This window comes from Mus musculus, chromosome 5 (genome assembly GCF_000001635.26).
Source record: "Mus musculus strain C57BL/6J chromosome 5, GRCm38.p6 C57BL/6J".
NCBI lineage: Eukaryota > Metazoa > Chordata > Mammalia > Rodentia > Muridae > Mus > Mus musculus.
Genome location: NC_000071.6, coordinates 19,792,045 through 19,818,776, shown reverse-complemented (window position 1 = coordinate 19,818,776; position 26,732 = coordinate 19,792,045). Strand labels below are relative to the sequence as shown.

Here is a 26,732-nt window from a genome sequence, read left to right as displayed (position 1 = left end):
GCACTGTAGTGGTTTGAATAGAATGTCTTCCACAGGCTTAGATGTTTGAACACTTGACACATACTTGATGGTGCTTCTTGCAGGGACCTTAGGAGGTTTGGCTTTGAGAGAGGAAGTATGTCTCTGCAAGGGGCGGGGCTTTAAGAGTATAAAGTTTCATCTACAGTTTTCTCTCTCTGTTTTATGCTTGCTATTGGAAGACCTGAGCTTTCAGCTTCCTCTTTCTGCCATCAAAATGGACCTTCTAAAATGGACTCAACCGGTTGGGATTGTAGCCCAAGTAAACTCGTCTGTAAATTGTCTTGTTCATGGTGTTTTATCACAGTAATAGAAAGTAATCAGTACAAACACTAGAACTTAAGTAAGGCATTTTGTTGTTGTTGTTTTCCTATTGACTCCACTCAAGGTGATAATGGATTCTCTTAAAATACCAATGAGAAAACTATTCTCCAACTTATCCCTTCCTTTTCTTTTCTTGTTACTTTTTTAATTAAAAAATAGCAGTTATATGATCATAATGTTAACTCTAAATGACTAGGAACAAATAATGTCCTTCATTATTCTTACATTGTTTGTGTCAATTAACACAATGCATACTTTGCTGTGAAGTTTACCTTGCAGAAATATAATAGTACAGGGTCTAAAAATTTATAAGAACTAGCCAAAGAAGGCTGAGGATGATTATAATATGTGATTTAGAAAAGAGGGGGGAGGGAGGGAAGGAGGGAGGAAGGGGAGGACACAGGGGGGGATAGAGGGAGAGGGAAAGGGAGAAGGTGAGGGAGAAGGGAAGAAAGAGAGGGAGAGGGAGAGGGAGAGGGAGAGGGAGAGGGAGAGGGAGAGGGAGAGGGAGAGGGAGAGGGAGAGGGAGAGGGAGAGGGAGAGGGAGAGGGAGAGGGAGAGGGAGAGGGAGAGGGAGAGGGAGAGGGAGAGGGAGAGGGAGAGGGAGAGAAAACGAAGAACTTGAGCTGTAAAGCTTTTCTGCATACCTGCCCTAGAATAAACCATTTTTCCTTCCTAACAACTTCATCTCCAAACTATTGGCTTTTGTGTGGAGAGCACATGAACTTGGTTTTAGTAACAGAAGAGAACTAGTTTAATTTTGAGTATAAGTAGAAACACAACTTGTTAACCCATGCTTGGACTTTCAGGAATTGCCATTTATCTCCCTAGATGGCAACCATGCATGTGAATTTATAGAAGCCAGGAGAAAAAAAAAATACTACTTTATTCTTCATTATGATTACTCAATATAGATGTGTGGGATGGTAAAATCATGCCAGGAATCTTGTAAAGGTAGAGCAGGCTGACACCCAGAGACTTGGTGGACACAACATCTAAGACTTAGGCGACTCCCTGCTCCTGCCAATGTGGCCTGGAACACATGCTACTCTGCCCACATAGGGAAACATGACTGGGGGTCACATAGGCCCAGAGCAGAGTTCTCCATGCTAATGAGGTGCCTAGAGGCCCTGAGGGCTTAGCCAATAAGCTTCCCTTCCCAGACATTCCTCCCTGCAAAAGGCATTTAATCTCAGGTCCACCCTGAGTAGTTGGTAAGGTACATATGGTATGCATCCATTTTCCAAGATGAACAGTCACTGCACAGTTTAGAACCATAGATTATCTTTCATCAAGACCTGCCATGAGGAGTCCTGGAGAAGGTATTCAACTAAGGAGCGACAGCCTAAGCCTCCTACAGAAGGCCTTGGTGCATCCAGCCACAACTGAAGCCAAGCTAAGCACAACCACCCCGGAGACAAACAGGAGCTCCCTGTTTCCCCTGCCAGGTTTCTGAGCTCTTCTGCGACTCCCAGGGATGCCTACATGTCCAAGAGTCAGAGAAGCCCATGGTCCTGGCCTTGCGGCAGGCCTGGGGACTCCCAAACCAGCTTTCGGTTTCCCACATCCCAGACTGTGCTTCCTCACACCCCAGTGATGGCCCAGCTCTTCTCTGAACCCGCCCCTGCAGCGGCATGGGATAAACAGAGTCAAACTCCCCACTCTCCATGTTCTGCCTCTCGAGCAGGTGGCGGGCAGATGCTGACCCACGAAGACGAAGCATGTTCATAGCATCAGTCAAACGGAACTGGAGTTGTACAGCTGTATGTCCATGAGGAAAAGATTCAGAACCTGCAGAGGAGCATTTCCTTCTGCATGTAGGAGGTGCTTTGCAAGTGTCAGTCACAGGGGTATTTGAATGTGAAAGACGGGCAATGTATACATTTTTGCATACATGCAGAAAATTCTCAGATAAATTAAGTTTCTTTCCTTCGTACTTTTCTACATTCTTTTGTGTTAGATTCCTAATATCGTTGCTAGTCATTTTATTTGTAAGTTGTTATAGTCTAAAAATACTTAGGTTATTTGGACCACGGGCAGAGAGATGGTACTTTTTTTACTGAGTAAACCAATCTTGCCTATGTTAATTTGGTTTAGGTAAAGTGGAGGAATACTATAACAGCTGAAGGCAATGTAGTTAGTCTGAGCCCACATATGAGCCCAGAGTAACTACAGTTTTTCAAAGAACAGTTATAACTATGACATTTTATAACTTCCCTATGCATCAACACATGTGACATTCACTCAGGATCAAGAAAAAAAAATGACTCAACTAAGTTATCTTTAGCATGGAAATCTCTCATAGGGTTTAAGTGAGTTTAAGTATTTATAGAAGGAGCTATATCTTTATCCTTGAATATTGTTCTTTAGTCTAAACAGGGACAGATAAATAGATTATCTTTGTTCTTAATGTTTGTCATATGTAATTATAATTTACATTACATAATACCATTTTCTATTACATTTCTAATACATTTTCTATTTTCTATTGTGCCTTAAACTTCAAAATGAAGAGACAGTTACTTAAGTTGAAAACAGAAGAATGAACATTCATTTTATGCTATGGGCAAACATAAAAATGCTTATATAACCCAAAAATTATCTACGAATTTTTGTTCATCTGAGCTACACTTCAATTTCACTTGTACAGGCCCAACAACTTCACTGCTTAGAGTTTTGTTCTCAGCTGTAAGCTACTGGAAATGAGTTTCCCATCTCAGCAGAATCTCTTCTGTGGAGTCAGCGGGAGCCTTAACCTCCCATTTTTTAAAAGAAAACAATCGATATCCACAACACATAGGAAGAATGGGCCATTCTCCCATCCACTAGTGCTGTTTACATGAGAAACGACATCACAGCCCAGATAAGGAAAACATGGCCTCTTTCCTCAGGAAGACAAGATTTACAGAGCCTTCAACTTCCAACCCCATTGAGCACCCCAAGTAGGACAAGAGAAAGATATGTCTGTTGTAACTTAAATTTGGTTTTCATTACTGAAAATAAATCTAGCCATTATAATGAACTAGTTTTCAAAGCAAAATGGCCAGATATACCCGAATTTTCCAGTGAATTATTTTAACATATAAATATTAATTTATTGTTTATGAATTTCATACATGTGTATAATGAAATATGAACATATCCATCCCCTTTTCCCCCTCAAACTCTCCACTCAACACGTTGTCTCCTGAACTTCATATCTTTCTTTCTTTAAATGAGCCCAGTAAATCCAGGTTGTCATACCCTTATATGCACAGATATGGCACTGTCCACTGGAGCATGGGCAACCTTCCTCTGACCACACTCTCCCAAAGCAGAAAGATTTTCCTTGCTCAGCAGCCATCAATGGCCATCTCAGTTTAGCAATTCAGCCTGAAAAACGGGCTTATTCTAGAGAACTTAATTTTTTTTCTTTCTATTTTTTTAAGGAATCTTTCCTTTTCTTTTTTCTTTTCCTTTCCTTTCCTTCTCTTTATTTCTTTTCTTTTCTCTTCTTCTTCCTCCTCCTTTTTCTTCATCTTTCTTCCTTCCTTTCTTTCTTTCTCTTTCTTTCTTTCTTTCTTTCTTTCTTTCTTTCTTTCTTTCTTTCTTTCTTTCTTAGAAGCCTTCTTCCTGATACCCAAGTTTGTCTTAAAACTTTGACGTCAGTGTCATGCTCCTGAGAAGCTGTCATGAGAGGTATAAAGACATCTTTAAACTTTAGAAAATCAGTGTAAGAGAGTAAATAATAAGGTAGTTTGAACATCCTTTGTAATAAGAAGGCTGAGTTATTTTTAAATTTCAATAACTTTAAATGTTTGGTGCCTGCATATGCCACAAAAGCAGGGACTGTGTTTTCATTAGTTTGCATTTTATAAAATTTTATGTATATGTGCTAATATAAAGATATAATATAATATCTACATTATAATATCATCTATACACCATAAAATAGAACTCATATGTATATAATTTTATAAATATTATAAATTAGTTTTTGTTTTCAAAAATATGTGTGTGTGTTCACACGCTCTACATATAACCTAAAAGTGTATTTTAGCATCATTAGAGGAAGAGTAGATGGAAATATAATTCAGTGTGATAATATTCTATGAGAATTCTCTGAAAATTTTTGAACTCCTTATAGCAATCATCATCTGTCAGCCTACTTTCTTTTTTCTCTAAATATCTGAAATCTGTGGGAATTTAAATGGAAGTAAAAAACCATTTTATTCTATCCATTTGGAGAGTCAATTTTAGGTACAACTGCAATTTCCTACTATTGCAAGGACAGTGTTTGAGTAGAGCCTAAATAGCAGTTTTACAGATAGGTAAGATGAATACAGTGACTGGCACATGCTGTGTGCTGGCAGCCTGAGGCCACAATAGTTTTGCAGTTCACCCTGTGTGACTGGGAGAGTTACTACAGTCCTTCTTGACACTCACTTCTTCATCAAGATAAAGGGGAGAACAATTCCTGAAGAGTCACAGGGATTTAAGGTCAATCAATATTTAGTACTTCCTTAAGGTCTGGATTATACAACAGTTCTCCCTCTGGACCTTTAATGGTCTCAGCTACCCATGAACAACACAAGTCCATGGATATTAAATCAGAAATTGATAACCCTTTTGTTGTTATAGTTCCTTCTTTGAGAAAGGTTCTCACTGCATAGTACTGTCTGCCTTGGAAATTGTTATACAGATCAGGCTGGTCTTGAACTTAAAATGAACCTCCTGACTCTGCCTCCAGAGTACTAGGATGACAAGTGTCTGTCTCCATGTTCAATGGTTGTATACGCTATAAATTAAATGCTCTTTAGAATCACACAATGGGATCTTGCCAAGTTCCTGATTCTTCTGGGACATGAGTAGTCTTCACCTATTAGTTCTTTATGTTTCAAGTTATCAGATTGACAAATGTAGGCAAGTAACCCTTTGTTATCAATGCTCTAAGAACAGTGGAGCAAAGAAAGCATTGGGTCATTAGCCACAGAAAGACACAGGCTCCAAGAAAAGGCAGTATGCTGAAGGGCAGGTATGTTTCCATAGAATTTCTCTATATCCATGGTTTCAAGTATCCACTGAGGGATCTCAGAAGATAGCTCCTGTGAATAAATGAATGGATACTAAAAAAAAAACACTCTTTTCCCCCCTTCAGTAAGTACTGGGATTGAAGGCACTTGTCACCATTTCACTCCTGAATTTTGTTATTTGTTTACTTATTTGTTTATTTGTTTATTTATTTTGTAAATAATGGACTCACAAAGATGGTTGAAGTGACTTTCCTTTTACTGACTGCATTTTTGCAGTACAGAAAGTATGGTGTGGTCTATGGTTTTGGTTTTGGTGTTGTTGTTGGGGTTTGTTTTTGTTTTGTTTTGTTTTGTTTTTTTGGTCTGTTTATGCTTCATCATTGCTCACAGCTACTCTAACACAGGTAAAAACAGGGCCTCTGGTGACCATATTACAAGGTTACAGAGACCCCAGTATCTCCCACAGAGTTATGCTCTGCCAAGCAGTGGGAATTGGTGTTCTTGGGTCCCTTCCTGCTGCTCACTGTCTGTGACTGAAGTGGAACAGGAGGCTTTTGGGTGTCACCCTGTTTCTTCAGGCGCACCTCCTATCCTTGTCTCCCTCAAGTCCCTCCTCAGAACTGACTTTACTGAGAGAAAGCTCTATGAGGAGTTTCTACATGTCACATGTGCCTACTAAGGCCAACTGTCAGTGTTTGAACTTAAGTCAACTCTTCTGACTGAAAGGAAAATAGGTATGCCCATTAGTCACTGGCTACAAGTAATATGAACATGAATCAACATTAAAACATAAATCCCAGGCATAGACAGCCAGAACTATAGCCACAATCTAATGACTTTCAGCTAGTGGATCTCCTTTAATCTGGTTCAAATCTGCTATCTCTGTAGGCTTCCCAGCTGTTTCCTGCACACCACTTAGGTGACATCTTCTTCCAACTGCTGATTTCCAGGAAAACCCTACCTCCTTACTGCTCTCATCACTTGCCGGCTTGATGAACCATCCTCTCTCCAGTCTCAAGCCAAAGCAGAATCTGTTTCTCCAATTCACCGTCCGCCTCTGGACCCAGGACCAAATATGCGTTAAGTTTCACGAGGGCTTTCTTGCCCAACAGCCCATACTTTCTGAACAATAGATAGTATATAATTGTGTTATGGAGCAGGGTCAGAATCCAAGCCAACATTGTCAGTGGACGTCTCTATGTAAAGAGTTTGAAGTAAAGCTTTCCACTGGGTCCTTTGCACTTAGTTGGACTGTCAATTTTAATTAGCTAATACCAGTTTTAAAATTATAAAGGAAGATATTATAAAGATATTAAAAAAGAGCTAGATGGGCTGGTGAGATGGCTCAGTGGGTAAGAGCACCCGACTGCTCTTCCAAAGGTCCGGAGTTCAAATCCCAGCAACCACATGGTGGCTAACAACCATCCGTAAGGAGATCTGACGCCCTCTTCTGGAGTGTCTAAAGACAGCTACAGTGTACTTACGTAAATATAATAAAGAAAAAAAAGAAAAAAAAAAGAGCTAGCTATCAACGTAAAGGATTAGATGTGGCCTCCCCTGCACCCCTGGAAGAGACAGAGCTACTCGAGTAATCCAGCAGGATGAGGATGAGGCTGCTTCGTTCCCTGTACTGCACCTCACCACCGTACCTCATCCCCTCCTTTCTTTAAGGAAAAAACTAACAGCAACTCGGTGATAAAGAAACTAAAGACCAACTTTACATTTGTTAAACAAAGTCCAAAAGGAAAACTGGAGTGCTCACATGCAACAGCAATTTTATATTAGGCTATATATATCCATCAGGCTTATTTGCTCCGATTGTTCTGGGATTCAGTTTCTTATTCATAACTACATTTTTCAAACTTTGTCACAGGCTTCAGTCATATAACTGATTGGTCCATTAGTCCAAATTTGGGGTCAACCATAAACTTGGCATGCACAGTTAATGTTTCTTTATGTGTTGTCAGTAAAAATGACCATCAGATTAAATCTCTTGCTTTAATGGCTCCCTATTAATGAATTCAATCGTTGAGTTGTTCAAGCAGATACAAATCCTCTTATTTTCACTATCATTCTGAATGGGTGGTCTTTCACTCATTTGTGAGGAAGTATCATGAAAAACTGTACCAACTACCATTCTAGATTTAAGTTAATTGAACCAGTCTAGTGAGCCCTGCAATAAAATCCAATTAATTTTATTTCTCAGCATTTTGTATTTGACATGTTAGGTATCTATTATGGGCTACTACTTTTTTTCACTGAGTGTTGCACAGTCCAGTCAGAATGACCTCCAGGAAGATAGAAAGTTGTGTAGAGTACTTGACATCCTCTTCATTTTCTTACTTGATACTATAAATATACACGACTGTCTCTGTTCTTCTGGCAGCTCCTTCTTAACATAATTTTACTAAATTAGGAAATATTCTGGTTTAAGCAACCACAAATCTCCAAATTAAAACTCCACAAATATTTGGACTTGGAGATTTGGACATGTTGTATACATTTTGAGTTATTATTACTGTGACCATTTCTGCATAGTTATTGGGGTATTGCAGCAATACACAGTGTGAAAAAAACCATGTCAAGGTATTAAGAAGATCTATTTCTTCAACTATTAACCTTGGCTAAGTGCTGGTAAAACAGGCTCTTCTTATCCAGTCAAACATTTTTGAAATTACTGTGTATGTGTATGTACTTGTGCAGGCATGTACGTGGACGCTAGAAGACAACTTCCATGTGACAGTTCTGTCCTTCACAAATGTGTAGTGTCTAAATGAATTCAGTTAGTAGGACTTGCAGTCAAGCTCCTTTACCTACTGGACCATCTCACTAGATTCCCTGCTCATTTTGATATATAATGTATATTGTTTCACTGTATTTATGGACGCTCCATTTCTATTTGTCCTTTAAATTTTATTTGTAGCCTGTACTGGCTAGTTTTGTGTCAACTTGACACAGCTGGAGTTATCACAGAGAAAGGAGCTTCAGTTGAGGAAATGCCTCCATGAGATCCAACTGTAAGGCATTTTCTCAATTAGTGATCAAGGGGGAAAGGCCCCTTGTGGGTGGGACCATCTCTGGGCTGGTAGTCTTGGTTCTATAAGAGAGCAGGCTGAGCAAGCCAGGGGAAGCAAGCCAGTAAAGAATATCCCTCTGTGGCCTCTGCATCAGCTCCTGCTTCCTGACCTGCTTGAGTTCCAGTCCTGACTTCCTTGGTGATGAACAGCAGTGTGGAAGTGTAAGCCTAATAAACCCTTTCCTCTCCAACTTGCTTCTTGGTCATGATGTTTGTGCAGGAATAGAAACCCTGACTAAGACATAGCCTCTAGTTAACACTATGCCATTCCATTCTTCTTTAAGATTAACTTTCTAGTTTCAGCAAATTAGTGAAACTATATGATTTTTGTCTTTCTATTTTTGACTTACTTTAGTCAACATGATGACCTTCAACTCCATCTTAGCAATGTTGCTATAAGTGATAGAATTTAATTATTTTCGTGGCTTGTTAACATTAATGTCTATAAAATATTAAATATATATCATCATATCTGCTTCCATTCGTCTGTTGATGAACATCCACTGAAGAGTTCTGAGTTGATGCTATATTGCTACTTTGAACTTCAACTACCCATCTCTATTTAAGTACATACAAGATATAAGAATATTGTTAGCAACACTAAATGAACTCAGCAGGATGTATATACATGTGTGTGTGTGTGTGTGTGTGTGTGTGTGTGTGCCCTAATTAAGACTTATATCATGATAAATATCATGGCCAAAATACCTTGGGAAGGAAAGGTTTATTTCAGTTTACACTTCCATATCACAGCCAACCATTGATGAAGTCAAGGCAGAAACTCAAACAGGTCAAGGACCTGAGGTCAAGAATGGATGAAGAGGCCATGGTAGAGTGCTGCTTACTGGCTTGCTCTTAAAGGTTTGCTCAGACTGATTTCTTATAGCATCCAGCACCACTAGTCCACAAGTAGCATTGTGCACAGTGAGCTAGCCCCTTTGACCTTAATCATCAATAAATAAAATGTACTACAGGCTTCCCCACAGCCCAATTTAGAGGTGACATTCTTGTAATTGAGATTTTTATCCTCCAAAGTGATGCTAGTTTGTGTCAAATTCATAAAAACTATCCATTATAGTAAATATGTAAGAATAATAGTTAAAGTCATGAATTGAAAAAGAAGTGGGGAGTAAGTACATGGGAAGTGTTGATAGGGAGACAGGGAGATAGAAATGATAAAAATACAGAACTCAGTACTAACGTATAAAATTCTCACAATGTCCAATTCACCATTTAAAGCACCATACAATTTATTAATATTTTAAGTTGTTTGATGTATATCTTGTACATCTATATATTTTATAGAAACATACATATAAATCTACAGTTTGGGGCTTCCGAAGTTGTTAAACATCTGCTAGTAAGTACTAGGGTTACAGAAATATTCTGATATCTATCAAATGCTCTTATATTAATATATTTCAATGCCAGAGAAGTACAGAGATCTGTTCATTGTTGTTATGCCAAGCACACAGATATAGACTTCTCAAGGAATTGAAAAAAAAAAAAGACTGAGACAGGAAATAATCGGCAAAATGTTATGAGCAGCCAAGAAATATAGAAAACAAAGTCATGAAGCAACATGTCAGTATGATTTGGTCCAAAATATCAACTGTAGAATTATGATGCTTTGCATATATTCTTAGACTTAAGGAAGGTTTTACTGCAAACTAATAATTATAGTAAGTGTTTGTTATAGTGCTTTGTGTATTGGAAATGCTCAGTCCATGGCTCCTGGATTGCATGGCAAAGATAAATCTGCCAGAGAAATCAAATAAATTAAAGTGAATATTCATATGGGAAGAAACTATCAGGATTTGGCAACAAAGTGCTCCACTGATAACCTGGCAGAAAAGTACTACTACTGACAGAATGGTGCAGTCTCAGAGACAGAGGCAGGGCAGATAGAGCCCTCTGTGCCATTTGGTACCTACATAAGTTCTTGGGTCTGAGTATCTTGAATAGTTTCCTTAAAGAAAAAGCACCAGGAAAAAGAAAGAAGGAAAAAATTATTCATCCTACTTATTCTTTCATTCATGTTACTCGAAGAGTCAAACTTCAGGCATGTTTTGGGGCTATCAGGATTGTATGATTCATATCTCACAGCTCTCACTCGCACATTCTATGTGCTTAAAATTCAAATCTGTGCAAGGTATGGCAGTGCATTCCTGGAGTTCCAGCATACAGCAGATGGAGCCAGAAGGGTCAGGAGCTTGGTCGCATTCTTAGCTACATATGTGTGTGGTGTGAGCCTGGGTTCAATGAGACCCTCAAAAATGACTATTTCCCCAAAGACGCAACACTGGTTATTTGATAATTTTTATTTTAAATATGTTTCTATTTCTATGGGCTTGCCCCCAAACAGCTTTGGCTCTTCAAAGGAAGACCTACCCACCATAGTATCAAGATTCAGTATCAAGTTGTTGAATAAATAATTAATGTATTCTGTAAACCCTTCTTCTTCATGAACACAACCTTAAAATACACTGAAACCTGTTAAATATTAGAGCACCAGGGCCACCTGGAGAATTATACCCACTTTCAACTTTGTATTTTTCAATTCTTGTGAGCATCCCACTATACACACATACACACACACCTGCACACACACATTTTAACACATTCATCCATGATCTCTCTATACAACCTCCTACTTACAAAGAAAACTGAACCCAGCAAGGAGGACTGAATATGTCCTCCAATGTGCTTGCGACATCAGACATTAACTAGGATTTGTGGAACAGGAGATATACTGCAAATTTAGGTATCAGGCTGGCACATAGAATCTTTGCCCAGTGTTATAAAGCCTTTATTTTATTTTATAATATAATTATCTATCTAACTATCTATCCATCTATCTATCTACTCTCTCTCTCTCTCTCTCTCTCTCTCTCTCTCTCTCTCTCTGTGTGTGTGTGTGTGTGTGTGTGTGTGTGTGTGTGTGTGTGTGTGTATACATAATTAAGGGTATGTGTGGAGGACAGAGGCATATAGTAGTTATCTTCACTTATCACTCTCTGTCTTAATCCCTTGAGACAGGGAAGAGACTGTCACTGAAACTAGAGCTCATTGGTTTTTGACTAGGCTGAGGATTTTCCTCTGACCTCCTGAGCTCCCCTCTGGGGTTCTGGGCAAGTGCAGTCACTACCCACTGTTACACACGTACTGTCACTCAAATTCAGGCCTTCATGCTCACACAGCAAGGTCCCTTGTCCACAGAGCCATCTCACCAGCTCAGGAGAGACTTTTCCTATCCAGTTCTGAAAGGCAACCGTGCTGCTTTTTGAGTGATTGGTGAAACACAATCTTGTTGTTGTTGTGTGCTAATATCAATCTTCAATTCTTGTATTGTTTTCAATGATTTCTACTTAAACAGAGATGCAAATAAGTGGTTCCTCTGGAAGTTAGTGATGCTTATTCTGCACTTTTGTCCTTTGAACTCTCTTAGATATGAACCTTTCACATGTTCACCTTCATTATTTGCTGGCCTTTCAGGTTGCATATAGCATTTCTCTATGCTATTACACCACTGATTAGTATGGCCATGCTATAGTACTTTTCTAAAGGGCCCATGCACTATGGATTAATATCCTAGCATCTGGATCTATTTACCAACCTTATCATCTCAAGCTCTGCCTATATTATTGTTTCATACAAAAATAAAAAAACATTAAGAATTGCTATGGTATTTCTCCAAGACTGTTTCAAGGATAAAATACAAGAGTATATGAGAAAGTAATCTTTGAATACCACAAGATGCCACATAAATGAATAGAATTATTGTGGCTAACACTACATACTGGCTCTTAATAATGAATTAGTATTACTCTTCAATTCCCCACTCACCTATTCTGAGCCCTCATTTACTACTTTATTGCAGAAGTGATTTGTGTTTATTTTTGAAATGCAAGCGCACTGTGCATTTCCACCAACAGAAAGTGTGAAGCTAAAAGCGGGCTCTGCCCTTATTGGCTCATTTGTTCATAGCCAATGCCAATTAAACCAAATGCACAAATGACAAAAAACCCACATACAAACTCAATTGGAAAGAGCAGAAAATTTACTAGTTGGCCTCTAGGATCCTACTCTGAATTCATTTGTGCTGTATTATTAATTTGTATAACAGATCTGTTTGTTTTCCTGACTTTTATTTTCTCTCTTCACCTTTTGTGGTTGCAGAGTTTTACTTGCTTGAAAGCTTCTGGATAGGATTTTAACATACTCTTACTTTCTCTGCTCCTACAACGCACTACTCAGAAGATGCTAGCTCGGGAATGATGACAGAGTAATAGGATCAAACATCAAGAATTAACACCCAAATTCCATCATATGGACATTAAAGTCTCCTAGCCCAACTATAGACACCTGAAAATGAAGATGAAAACTTACATGGAAAAATTAGTCTGCTGGAAGTTTTCCAAGTTCATTCCCAATACTTATATAGAATATTGTTATTTAAAATCTTCTCCTAGCCCTCCAGATTTCTGATGCCTAGTCAACCATGAGATTTGGATGGGGACATCTTCTGAGTTAGCACTTTTATTGGGCAATCCACATTGATCAGTGAGGAATCTCAGGGTGCCACTTCATGTCACTCATGAAACATCTGTCCTTACCTTTCTAGATATTGTGGGCACAGATCTAACTGGCTGCTCCTAACTGATCCTGAAATAAAACCTAATAGTGATCACTCAACCCAAGAGAAATATTATAGTTTTGCTGTCGTTGAACATAATTGTTTTGCTAAGACACTATTGACACTGTCCCCTGCCCCTCATGTTACTAAACTCTATAAAAGGTTGCAGCAGTCAGGCTTACCAGAAGCAGCATAGCCTAAGAGACTTGTTTTTTTTTTTTTTTGTCATTCATTTATGTATTTATTCACATGTTCTTTTTTTTAATTAGGTATTTTCCTCATTTACATTTCCAATGCTATCCCAAAAGTTCCTCATACTCTACCCCCACCCCCCTACCCACCCACTCCCACTTTTTGGCCCTGGCGTTCCCCTGTACTGAGGTATATAAAGTTTGCAAGTCCAATGGGCCTCTCTTTCTAGTGATGGCCGACTAGGCCATCTTTTGATACATATGCAGCTAGAGACAAGAGCTCCGGGGTACTGGTTAGTTCATAATTTGCAAAACACATGAAACTCAAGAAGAATGAACACCAAAGTGCGGACACTTTGCCCCTTCTTAGAATTGGGAACAAAACACCCATGGAAGGAGTTACAGAGACAAAGTTTGAAGCTGAGACAAAAGGATGGACCATCTAGAGACTGTCATGTCCAGGGATCCATCCCATAATCAGCCTCCAAACGCTGACACCATTGCATACACTAGCAAGATTGTGCTGATAGGACCTTGATATAGCTGTCTCTAGTGAGACTATGCCAGGGCCTAGCAAACACATAAGTGGATGCTCACAGTCAGCGATTGGATGGATCACAGGGCCCCCAATGGAGGAGCTAGAGAAAATACCCAAGCCTAAGAGACTCTTAAAAAAGGAGGGTGTGTCTCTAGTTGCATATGTATCAGAAGATGGCCTAGTCGGCCATCAGTGGAAAGAGAGGCCCACTGGTCGTGCAAACTTTATCTGCCTCAGTACAGGGGAACACCAGGGCCAAGAAGTGGGTGTGGGTGGGTTGGGGAGTAGGTGTGGGAGCCTGTGGGGGACTTTTTGGATAGCATTGGAAATGTAAATGAAATAAATACCTAATAAAAATAAATTTTAAAAAAGGAGGGTGGTTTAATGTGTGTACCACAGTAGAACACAGATGACAACTTTGTGAAGTCAGTTCTTTCTTTCTACCATGTGTGTCACAGGGATTAAACTCAGGTTGTTGGTCTCAACATCAAGTACCTTTATTGCCTACATCACCCCACAGGGCCCTGAGGGATTCATTTTTATATGGTACAACAGAAGGCAACATTAGACAAGATGTGTCTTAAAATGCCATCAAGTTCTCTCGTAGGTACTACCAATGCTAGGAAGACAAGATTGATTGGGAAGTACTTGAAATCTGGAATGCTTAAAATCTGAGTCTAATCAAGGGTTCAAAAAGTTCAAACAAACTTGAACAGAAGAGGCTATAAAGAATTTAATGAATTACAAGTAGTCAAAGCATAACACCAGTCTTTCCTTTTTGTTTTAATGGCAGAAGACCAAATGAGGAATGGAAACTTGGAGACACACAGGTCCCAGTGCCTTTCGTCTCCAAAGTCTGAAAAAGCACAATGTTTGTCATCATGTGTGGGCTCTGCTCACAAGCACATAGGAACGGATCACCTAGTCAGTAAGTGGTTATTTCAACCAACAAGGCAAGGAATCATTTTGTGCACAGTGTTTAACTAAGTATCTCTTTACAGTCCTTGTAGCAGATACACACTATATGTTTGCTTTTCATTTATTACCCTCTGAAGCAGGTGAGAATCTCTTCAACTCCTTCCCTGCTGTCAGTGAGCTCGAGTTTGTCTTGGAAAGATGTCCTTTCCCAGGAGACAGATAGAGGACAAAGGTCTGCATGGGTCTCATTAGTTGGCAAGAAAGTCTCAGGTTGAGAGCTAGGCTTCCAGTGAACTATGTGTTCAGTAGACATGATACTAAGAACTGAAAATTACCCATTTTGGAGAGCATCGAAACTGGCTGAGTTTAGTAAAATATTGCTACTTAGGAAATAGGCTTACTTCTGTTCTTCTGTCTCTTTGTTAGAGTCATGATCTAGTCAGACTGCCCAGGCCGGCCTTGACACAGCAATTTTGCTGCCTCAGCAACAGAAGACCATATGCCACTGTACATGGCCAGACTTACCTTTACAGCTAAACTTTTAAGGTATCTGAACGAATACCTGTATTGTCTCCTGTGCTTCTGTATGTGGCCTCTAACAAAATACTCTAGGCTTTCAGATGCATGCATGCACACTTACCATTCTAAAGAACTGATGCGTGTTTATCATTCACACATTAGCCACTGAATGTACTAATTGTACATTTTAACTACATGTTCTGAAGCTGGATTGGCATTTAAATGAATGCTTAGATTACTGGCCTTATAAGAAGCATTTTCCTCTGGTGAATGGGTTAAACCATGGCTGTCAGATTGAATATAATTAGCGCTGCTGATATGCAAAGAATTGCTCTGTCAGGAAATGTCACTGTTGCTGAGTGCAGTTCCTTGTCTGCATTCAATTTTCTGTCTGGCTCAGAAAATTTTAATCACAGGTTGGAACTCACATGTAAAATTTTAACCAATTTTTATAAAAATACCTTATTTCATTTTGCTCTCACATAATCTTTGGTTGGTATAACGTGAAATACTAAAAACATCTTATTTCTTTAACTTTCACTGTCTTTGTCATTTGAAGACCGATATTCATAGTCCATCTTCCCACCCTAGCACTTTCCAAATTTTTAATGGAAGTTTAAATTTCATTGAAAATTACAGGAAAATCAAAGAGGCAGTGTGCTTGAACATTACAGCGAGACATCTGGACTGAGGTATTCCCTAGTGTCTTCAAAAAGAGACTTCTTCAATATCTCCAGAATATCAAAGCTGCTTAAATTTCCAAACTCCTCTTCACCAATACAAGTCTTGATTTATGAACTATTGTCAATCCAAGCCTAGTGAAATGAAAGCTTTAGTTATGTAACCTTCGCTGAGTATAAATATGGGCTCTGTCTCTACTAACTTCAAAGTCTTTGTGGGAACTCAAAATCTCAAGGACAGAGGTACTGTTTCAATCCCTCTTTTTTAATTTGATATTTTCTTCATTTACATTTCAAATAGTATCCTCTTTCCTAGTTTCTGCTCTGAAAACCCCCTATCCCCTCCTTACTCCCCCAGCTCACTAACCCACCCACTCCTGCTTCCTGGCCCTGGCATCCCCCACAGTGGGGCATAGAGCCTTCACAGGACCAAGGGCCTCTCCTCCCATTGATGACCAACTAGGCCATCTTCTGCTACATATGCAGCTAGAGCCATGAGTCCCACCATGTGTTTTCTTTGGTTGGTGGTTTAGTCCCAGGGAGCTCTGAAGGTACTTACTGGTTAGTTCATATTATTGTTCCTCCTATGGGGCTGCAAACCCCTTCAGCTCCTTGGGTCCTTTCTCTAGCTCCTTCACTGGAGACCCTGTGCTCTGTCCAATGGATGGCTGTAAGCATCCACTTCTGTATTTTGTAAGGCACTGGCAAAGCTTCTCAGGAGACAGCTATATCAGGCTCCTGTCAGCAAGCTCTTGTTGGCATCCACAACAGTATCTGGGTTTGGTGGTTGTATATGGGATGGATCCCCAGGTGGGGCAGTCTCTGGATGGTTATTCCTTCAGTCTCTGCTTCATACTTTGTCTCTGTAACACCTTCCATGGGTATTTTTCAGTATCTTTCTGTTTGAGTCACATAACGTTGGAAAAGGTGAGAAGAGGGATTCAAAACAACCAGTTCCATGGGAGAGGGGAGACAAAGGCTCCTATAACAATATGAAAGACATTTGTCAAGAAACTGTACATGGATTAACATTACTTTGAGAAGTGCCTTAGTCAAGGAGATTTTAAACAAAAATCAAAGGTATGAAAGAGAACATAAATTTTAAACTATCAAATATTAAGGAGTAGAAAACATAAGGGCCAAGTCTGATATTTTACTGTTTTAGAAAAATCAACTGGGAAGGTGGGGATATTATTTATGGCCTCATGTGTTTATACAGTAATACTGAGAGTGGGTAGTAAATAATGGCCTTGACATCAAGTCAGAGGAAGAGAACTTTAACATACATTTCCCATGGAACATAAAAGGATGTAATTGCCTGGAAATATCGCACTGGGGAACACAGCAGCCCCAGGAAAGTCCTGCTGGATGATGGGAGAGATAGAAGAGACGAATCTTATCTTTAATTAACAACCATGACTATGTGGTTGCAAGGAGGGATGTACAAGTGGCTTCATTTTAGAAGAAGAGATTCATATGTTCACAGACTATTTTAGGGGCAAGTTAGTCAACTGCAAGTCTATCATATTATGATAGCTTATGATAGAGCTGGCCTTCCCACAGCCCTAATTATTGTGGCCACGGAGAGGTTATGGGTAGTTTTACTTTCACATAGATCACAGATGAATATGTGATAGTGGCGGACAAAATGAGAAGAAAGAGGATAATTATTTACAAGTTTTTCCAGAAACTTTGAAATGTGTTATGTTCCTATCTTAGCTTCTTGGCAACTTAGTTTCTTAAAAGAGAGAAAATATACCCAGAGAGTATGACTGCTCATAAGTTAGCTGCTAAAAGGGGGGAAGTGAGCTGATAATTGGATTGGAATCCAGAATCTTGAGCACAGCAGTGATCATTATTGATTCCAATAACACAAGCCATTTGCTAAGCACAGAGATCTTATTTGTCATAACATGGCTGTTTTTCTACCTCTCTCTCTCTCTCTCTCTCTCTCTCTCTCTCTCTCTCTCTCTCTCTCTCTCTCTCTGTGTGTGTGTGTGTGTGTGTGTGTGTGTGTATGTTGAGCTCACATAGGCAAATGCATGCCTTGGTTGCATGTGGGTGTCAGAAGGTAACCTTGGGTGTCTACCCTCATCTTGTACCTTGTTTGAAGCAGGGTTACTGCTGTTCAGCACCATGTACACCAGTTAGTCTGTGAGAATCTGCAGATTCTCATGTCTTTGCCTACTGCTCATTGAAGGCACACTGGAAGAGCAGATGCAGGCTCCCACATCTGGCTCACACTGGTTCTCAGGATCTGAGCTCTATGCCTCGTGCTTCTGCAGTTAGTGCTTTATCCATGGGGCCATTTCCCAATTCACTATCACTCTTCAGAGTTGACACATAAAACACTGTGGTGTTTGCACATATATTCAGCCTCTATGTGGAGCACCTAAGTCTGATCCTAGAACTCATTGGCTAGGCAGGGTATACTGGCTGCCTTTTCTCAACTTGACACAAACTAGAGTCCTCAGTTGAGGAAACGCCTCCATGAGATCCAACTGTAAGGTATTTTGTCAGTTAGTGATCAGTGGGTGGTGCCATCCCTGGGCTGGTGGTCCTGGGTTCTATAAAGCAGGCTGAGCAAGTCAGAAGAAGCAAGCCAGTAAGCAGCACTCCTCCATGGCCTCTGTAGCATCTCCTGCCTCCAGGTTCCTGGCCTGTTTGAATTCCTGTCTTGACTTCCTTTAATGATGAACCGTGCTAGTGCTGTGGAACTGTAAGGCAAATAACCCTTTTCTCTACAACTTGCTTTCTGGTTATGGTGTTTCATCACTGCAATAGAAACCCTAAGACCTAGGGACACTTTCGTGAATGAGTGAGTCTGGTAACTGGATGGGCATAAACCAACCTGTCCTGGACAGAGCAAGAGTAGGGTCAGGTTTTCACAGGTAAGTTAGGAAAACTTCACAGATATGAATGTTTTGATCTGAGGACATGTTGGCTGAAATAAGCAAGGCACGATAGGAAGTTTTGAATTATTGAGTATAAAGGGAGAAGCCAGTGAAGTGGGACTCTGAGAAGGCTGGAAAGGATTTTACCTGCTTGCTCTCTGGTGTGAGCTGAGAGACTGAGTCAATGCTCACCTCCACCCCCTGGGTCTTCTGACCCTCCCACTAGTCATTAAGGGTGGGTTCCTCCCTGCTAATCCTGCTAGTTCTCTGCTTGTTAAGTTTGCTTTGTTCCTTCAGTTCATTTTGGTATGCTGTATTCAAACACATTTCTTTTCTGCTTCATAGTTACATATCTGAGGGAGCCTTGCCAATGCATACCCACTATGTCACCCACGGAAGATAGTTGAGACAGGTTCCATTAAACCATCAAGTGAATAGGAAGAAGGAAAAAAGAGAGAAACACTTGAATGACTTCCCTGGTCTTCATGTGGGACCCCTAACAACCAGAGCTGAGCTGTCTCTGACTGTGCTGCCTGACATTGGATCCCTTCCCCCTACCTACTGCCTGGTTGGGCCTCAGTGGGAGAGGAAGCACCTAGTCCAACTGGGACTAGATGTCCCAGGGTGGGGAGGTACCCAAGGGGAGGGATCAATGGGGTGTGGGATTTGTAAGGGTGGAACTGGGAAGAGAGGAGGGAACGGGGCTGTGATCGGGTGTAACGTGAACTTAAAAAAAAATAAGTTATTGGAGAGAAAAAACAAATTAAGGTGACTGTGGAAGTAGGAGAGCAGGGCCTGGCAGATGCCGGGAATCTACTAAGGGATGGGAAACGCAGGCTTGGAGTAGAAGAGGCAGGATCCCTGAGAAAGATCCACCACAGACCCCAGAATTGTAGTTTCCAAAACATGTGTACTATGGTTAAAGTCCATTTAAACACTATTGCCACAGAGGGGAGAAAGCATGCATAAAGTTACAATGAGACTATAAGCCGTCCCAGAGAGAGGAGAACGTTCAGGGAGTGGTACCATGTAGGCTGTGGATCTGACTCAGGAAAGGGCTCTCGGACCCCTTCCCTTGGTTCTCCTCTCCCAGTACAGGACTCTGCAGTCACTCATCCACTGACAAGGAAAATCAATTACAACTGGTCTCCTTTCCAAGTTTTCACGAATTAACCTCACATTTCAGGAAGAAGGAAGCGAGAGCGCATCCGGACAGACTCTTGGTGGTTCTTTCAGTCTCCCTGTGCTGAGGTATGTCAGCGGTATGTCAGCGTCCTATCCCTTTCCCCGCCTTAATCTGCAGCTATTAGTTTATTCTAAAGTGTGAACTCAGCGGATAAAAAAGTAAAATTTCTTTACTTTTACATGTGCATATAAGAAGAAAAAAAAAAAAAAAGGAAAGGAAAGGAAAGTAAATGGTCTCTATGGTCCTTATGGTGGGATTTTAATACTCACGAGAAGATTTGACTAAAAGAGATTATCACGTCCAAATTTCATGAGTATTATGCAAAAGAACAATGAAGAGCAACTCCCCAATAAATATGCACATTATATGACAACTGTGGGATGAGAAATGTTATAATTGGAGAAGGAATAGTAACATAAACCAAAGAACCACAAAGCGCCCACTGAGCATGTGGACTGCACACCATCGTCTCTTCTAAGGCACAACAACTCTGCTTCTTGATACGGAGTTACTTGTGTTTAATGAAAAAGAAGCAACGGACAGGAAAGATAAGTGACTCTCTCAGAGCCACACATGGAGGAAGCAGAACACAGCTCCCCAGCAGCTGCTTGGTGCCCCAGCCCAGGTTTTACCTGCTGCCTCAAAGGCAAAGCAGGACAACCAACCTAATGGAGATAAAAGCTTGGGAAGGAAGCCAGAGTGTGTGATAGAAAAAAATTTTTTTCAAGGCATCGTATAAAACTTATAACCTGAGCTTTCAAGGTACCAGAGTATAAAACCAGCAGCTTGACCACGAAAGAGCAGGGCAGTGGCATTGGCTGTCATACACCATGTTGACATGACCATGTGCTGAAATGAATCAATTACCTAGCAGAACAAACAGAAATGTCAACAACACTTTAAATGACAAAACACTACACAGTGTCTCTATAATGTCTCTCTTGATCAGTTTCAATCAAATTAGCAAATATTTATTTAAAATAATTGGAAATTTTAGTAAGCAAAATTTTTATGTATCCAGAAAACTGTAAAACGAATAAAAACAAAGTTGCCTACACTAGAATAGTGTTTACAGTGATTTCATACTTTCCTGAACATGTATAAAACAGAAGTATTACTTTCTTGAAGTTTGTCATTTTATATATGTATATATGTACATATACACACATATACACATGTATATATACATATACATAAATACATATATATGTATATCTATATATACACACACACACACACACACATTATCATCTGTGAGTGAACTTGGCATGAGAAATTTTTCTGATAAACAAAAAAATTAGAGATTTTATAGATATAAACTTTTATATTTAAAATACTGTGTTCAGTTATTTAAACATGAATAATTATAGAAAATTGTTGTTTGAAAGATGAACTCTAATACTTGGCACACATACCAGTTAAATGGTATATAATATACATAGTTATAGATGGAGTATTCATGCAAATTTTGTTCTTTATTTTGCTCAGTCAGTATAGACTATATGTGGAAATCTCTTAGTTTTTTTCTTTCCCCATGTAAGCAGTTTTTCCTTTTGTTGCCCATTGCTCCATTTACTTCTGAATATATTCATGTGATCCCTCCACAACAAAGAACTGATAAACAGACAAGAGAAAAAAATTGAGTTTGCTTTCTAGGCATTTGTATTTACCTTGCTGTAATATATAAACATAAATTTAAATAGTTAAAAAATAAGGCTAGTAGAAAACATGGGGACTTGGGCTTATAAATATAAATAGAGGAACTTAAGTAAAAGAGTTCCAAATAAAAACACAGTACCTTGGCTTAAAAAAAGAAATGCATGATTAAAAAATAAGCTATCTTCTAAGGACTGATTATTTAATTTAATAAAATAGCCAGATATAATATATAGAATCAACATACTAAATAAGAAATTGTGATAGATAATTAAAATTACATTTGATAAATCTAATGTGTATTCATTAAATCTTTAACCAGTAATTACAGTATACTTCCTTTACAAGATAAAGAATTTCAGTCTCAGATCATAACCATCATTATACCATATAGTAAGGTATTATTGATATTCCAGTTAGGTAAATGTTTCAGCAGAGATACACTTTTAACCTTCAGGATTTATTCTCAGAGAATTTAACCAAAGATATTTTTGTTTACATTTTTACCTGTTTAACAATACAATGTTTTCTCCTGTGGACCATCTACCTATTCATCAGTTACGATGGAGCTTATGTTATAGAAAAGGAGATTTTTAGAGGCAACTTTGAAAATATGAGCTGCTGAGAAAAGAAAGGGTGTGAACCCGGGAAGGTCTGGGTGCAACTGTGTCTGTCCTGGGCAGTATAGTGACAGTGCCAAGAAGTAAAGGCTGTGAGCTGTGTAAGGAAAATCTCTGTGGAATAATGACCACCAGCATGGAAGATCAGTTTTGCTGTGTGTGTATGGAGGGGTGGTGGCAGGGTTGGGTGGAGAGGTGGTGGGGAAAGGGTGAATGTGTGAAACATTTTAAATGTAATAGACCTGAGGAATGTATGCCCAAAGTAGAAATGTGTGACCATAATTACATGACGTATAAAAGATATCTTTAATTACTTCCAGGTAATCACTGCCTTTTGCAAAGCATGAGAGAGTCAACTCAAAATCAATTATAATAAAGTTCAGAGACATAGCTGCTTATATGTCAATGAAAGACTAATATTGGGGGCTAGAGAGAGAGCTCTGGGTGTTCTTCCAGAGGTCCTGAGTTCTATACCTGACAACCACATGGTGGCTCACAACCTTCTGTGATAGGATTTGGTGTATCTAAGGATAATGACAGTGCATTCACCTATATAAAATAAATATATCTTTAAAAAAAACTTTTAAAAAAAGAAAGACTAATATCTTTCTCATAAGAATAGACCCACATGAAATATAGTAAGTAATATTTGCTGTATGGTAACAACAAACATTATCAAGTACACAAACATGACAGACTTAGTGAAATGTGTTAGATTATGATAATAATTGCATTTGTAAGGAAAAGACATAAATATACAGGCATAAATAGTACCTAATATATCATCATGAATTTTAATTTCTAAATAAACTTTCACATACAGATATTAAAATAAGAATGATTTATTTAGACTGGTATTACATTGAAAGCCCCAATTACATTGAAAGCCCCAATTACACCCAAATACCTGTGCATGCTAAGATTATCTCTTTAGATATAAGGATAGGGTTCTGCTGTCTGGTCACTTTAGAATGCAATATGCTGTAAGCCTTCTCAAAGACTCCGAGGAATACCCCTAAATCTGCATACCAACTCCACAGATTTCCTTGGCTGAAACCAACCATACAGGCTCAGATGAGATCCACAAGGTACCAAGTTAAGCTGTAGCCACTTGGCCCTGCATGACCTAGACAGTGACATCACTGCTACACACCATGTGGAGACAAACACAGTCTGGGGTTAAGCAATCTAATTACCTATCAGAACATACCAAACCCACAACAATTCTCAAAATGACAGAAAAGTGCAATATAATTCTTAAAATGACCAGTTTCAGCCAAAAAACTAAGTACATAAATGATTAATGACCTGAATCCATGACAAGAAAAAATACAGTAAGTACAAATTCACTCTTAGGGAGTCTGGATGTTGGACCTGGAAGTAAATCAACTGGTATAAATAATCTTAAAACAAAACAAAACCTGATCTTATCAAGTGTGTAGACAGGAATGAAAACGTAACATAACTAAACATTACAGTGGAAAATCATTGCATTAAATGTATATAAGACTACATAAGGCAGGAAGATCAAGCAACTTGAAAGCATATTACTATCAATTTTAGTTCAAATTTAAGAAGAAATATGATTTTCAAAAAGGAACAAAGATATAGAAATCTGGAATGGTCTCTACTGGTTCATTGTACATGTGATTGAGATTCTAGAGGCTGAGAAACAAAGACAGAGAAAGAAAGTCAAAGAGATAATATGATTGACAGAAAAACCACACACATTGATTTACAGATTCAAGTGTTTCAGAGAACCTCAGGTAGTAGAAGAAGAAAATAACCCAGTTTACACTGTAACCATGGAAAAGAAAACAAGAGAAGAGAGAAAGAATGGGAAGGCTCAAAACAACAAGAGAAAACAGCTCCTTTATATTTCACTGTTTTGTTGTTGTTGTTTATTTTTTGTTTTTGTTTTTGTTTTGTTTTTTTGTTTTTGTTTTAAAATCAGGATCAGTCGAACCAAATCACAATGAAATAACACCCATTACTGACTTTTTTCATAGTACAGATGGATCATATTCTGTCTTTAGTTTTTGAGGAACTCCCACACTGATTTGCATAGTGGCTATACTAGTGTACATTTTCACCAGAAGTGTCTAATATGTATTTCCTACATTCCCCCTAGCCACTGACCTCACCATCATTTGTTGTGGTTTATCTTTTCAATGCTAATTCTGAAGCTGTTAGAGGACAAAACAAATACACAGGAAGGTCTTTTTCAAAAGGCTCCAACAGCTATAGAAATAATCATGACAAGAAATAATAATCCATAGGAACTGACAATGAGATTGTATGAAATTTAAAAGCTTCTGCACAGGAAAGAAAAAAGCTGAAAGTGAGAAACAATCCTACAGAATGAGATCCTGTATATCTGAGAGGAGATTAATTTCTAGAATACACAAACAACTCAAAAAATTATCAGCCAATAAATAAAGTAATCCAGTCAAAATCTGGGCAATTGAAGTGAACACTTTCTATAACACTTTCTATGACTTTTGGTAAACTGTTGATGCCTTACTAATTTGTTTTAGAAATTCAATGGTAACAAAAAAAGTAATATAAATCCTGTACTTGTAAAATATTAGGTGAACAAAACAAGTTAGAAAATTGTGGAATGATTTAAATTTAATTAACCCATAATCACATCAATGATGAAAAGGCTTAGGTTAAGCTGCTGTGCTAGAAGTTTAACTTTTCCTCTTTGTTTCCAAATGTTAATATTGCTACCTTTGTACAACAAAGTAAATTATCATGAACACTATGCATAGTTACACACCATAATCTTCACCTGACTTTCTCTACCTTTCATAAGATAGAATCTATAGAATAATGTATTTTGATGTTTTAAATAACTAGCTTACTAATATCCTTCAAAAGGTATCCATTCATAATTTTGGGCCTCTTAAGTATCAGACTTATAACAGGAGGAAGTCTTCATACAACTGAGAGATGGTTCATATTCATCAGACAACACAGGGAAGTCAGGAATTTTGTCATTGGATCTTTGTGACAGGTGTATATTAATGTTTATTTGGATGTTAATCCAGGTCTTAGGGCCATTGTTTCCCACACCTAATGCTTCTCTTATTTAATGAAATTGGGTGGGAGGGATGCACTCAGGCTGTCTCTGTGACTTTCAGAGAGCAAATTTTCCTCTCTGCCAGGCAGCCTTTCCTAGCTACTGATAAATTCTTGAGTTTGAAAGATTGCATGTATTTCAGGATATTCTGTACTCTGTGGAGCACAGGCACAATACTCCTCACAAATCTTATTATAGAAGAGTCTATGTATAATGTGTGTATATACACATGCTTCTCTTCTGGGTATATACAAGGCACCCAGAAGAGAAGCATATGTATATATGGGGCTATTCTGTAATAAAGAGAAATAGACGGTAGACAGCTACTAAAATCTGAGTTATAAACTCACAAAAGTTGAGACCAACATGCAATGAAGGAAATACAGCTAACATTAAAAATGAGTTATTATTATTATTTTTTAGGCAAGGCATGGTACAAGAATGGAATTGCTAAGAGTGTGGCACTCAGGTAAACACTGGCTAGGTAAAGGGGAAATGTACACATGCATATTGGTGGGACAAGAGAAAAAGTGACACTTGCAAATCATTTTATATTAAGCCAATGAAAAATATCACTGCATCTTACAAAATGTCCCTAAATAGTAGTGCAAAAATAAAACAGGTAAGTTAGTATAAAATATCTTATAGTTTGATGCACATATAAACTAGATTTACGTTCATGTTGTCATTTAATGTCTGTATTTTATTGAAATTTTGAATGCATTTTTCCATTTGTTGTAGAGGAATTTTAATCCAGTAACATGGCTGCTCTGGCAAAGTATTATACCAAAAAATTAGATCCATGTGATCTGTCTGGAATGTGGACACACCACACACCTTTAATTCCTATGGATGGAATACAGATATACCCTTAGTAAACACCTTTAATGCCAAACAATGTAGGCAAAGTTAGTTTATAGAAGAAAGCAACCATGTTTGAAAGTTATGTCTAGTTGAGGGGCAGACAAAGTGATGAATCAGAGTAAGATTTGACAAAATGAGTCAGAGATAGGATACACCCAACTCACATCACATACAAAAATCACAGGAAAAGAGATGCATGCAATTTAAGAAACTAGCACAGAGAATGGGAGAGAGATTCCATTGGGAGTCAGTGTAGTTAGTGCAGTGCAGCGGAATTGAGTTTGTTGTGAATTCATGCAGTTCTAGTGCGGATCAGCAGAGGCAGTTGAAGCCAGAGAATAAGAAAGAAAGAGTCAGAAGATTAGAATAAACTGACAGAGTTAGTTTGAAGCCAAGTAAAGGAATTCAGTGAGGAGCTAAGAGTAATCAGATTGAATCCGTCAGCTGGGAAAGGAGTTTGAGCCAGAACAGCTGAGTTGAACCAGCCAGCCAGAGTTCAGAGAGAATTAGAAATG

The 26,732-nt window shown here is 38.7% G+C and overlaps 1 protein-coding gene across 9 annotated transcripts in view; it reads right to left on the bottom strand.

Annotated features, from left to right (window-relative positions):
* Positions 1-26,732, bottom strand: part of Magi2 (membrane associated guanylate kinase, WW and PDZ domain containing 2) — a 1,485,406-nt gene that overhangs the window by 886,016 nt on the left and 572,658 nt on the right. The window lies entirely within an intron of this gene.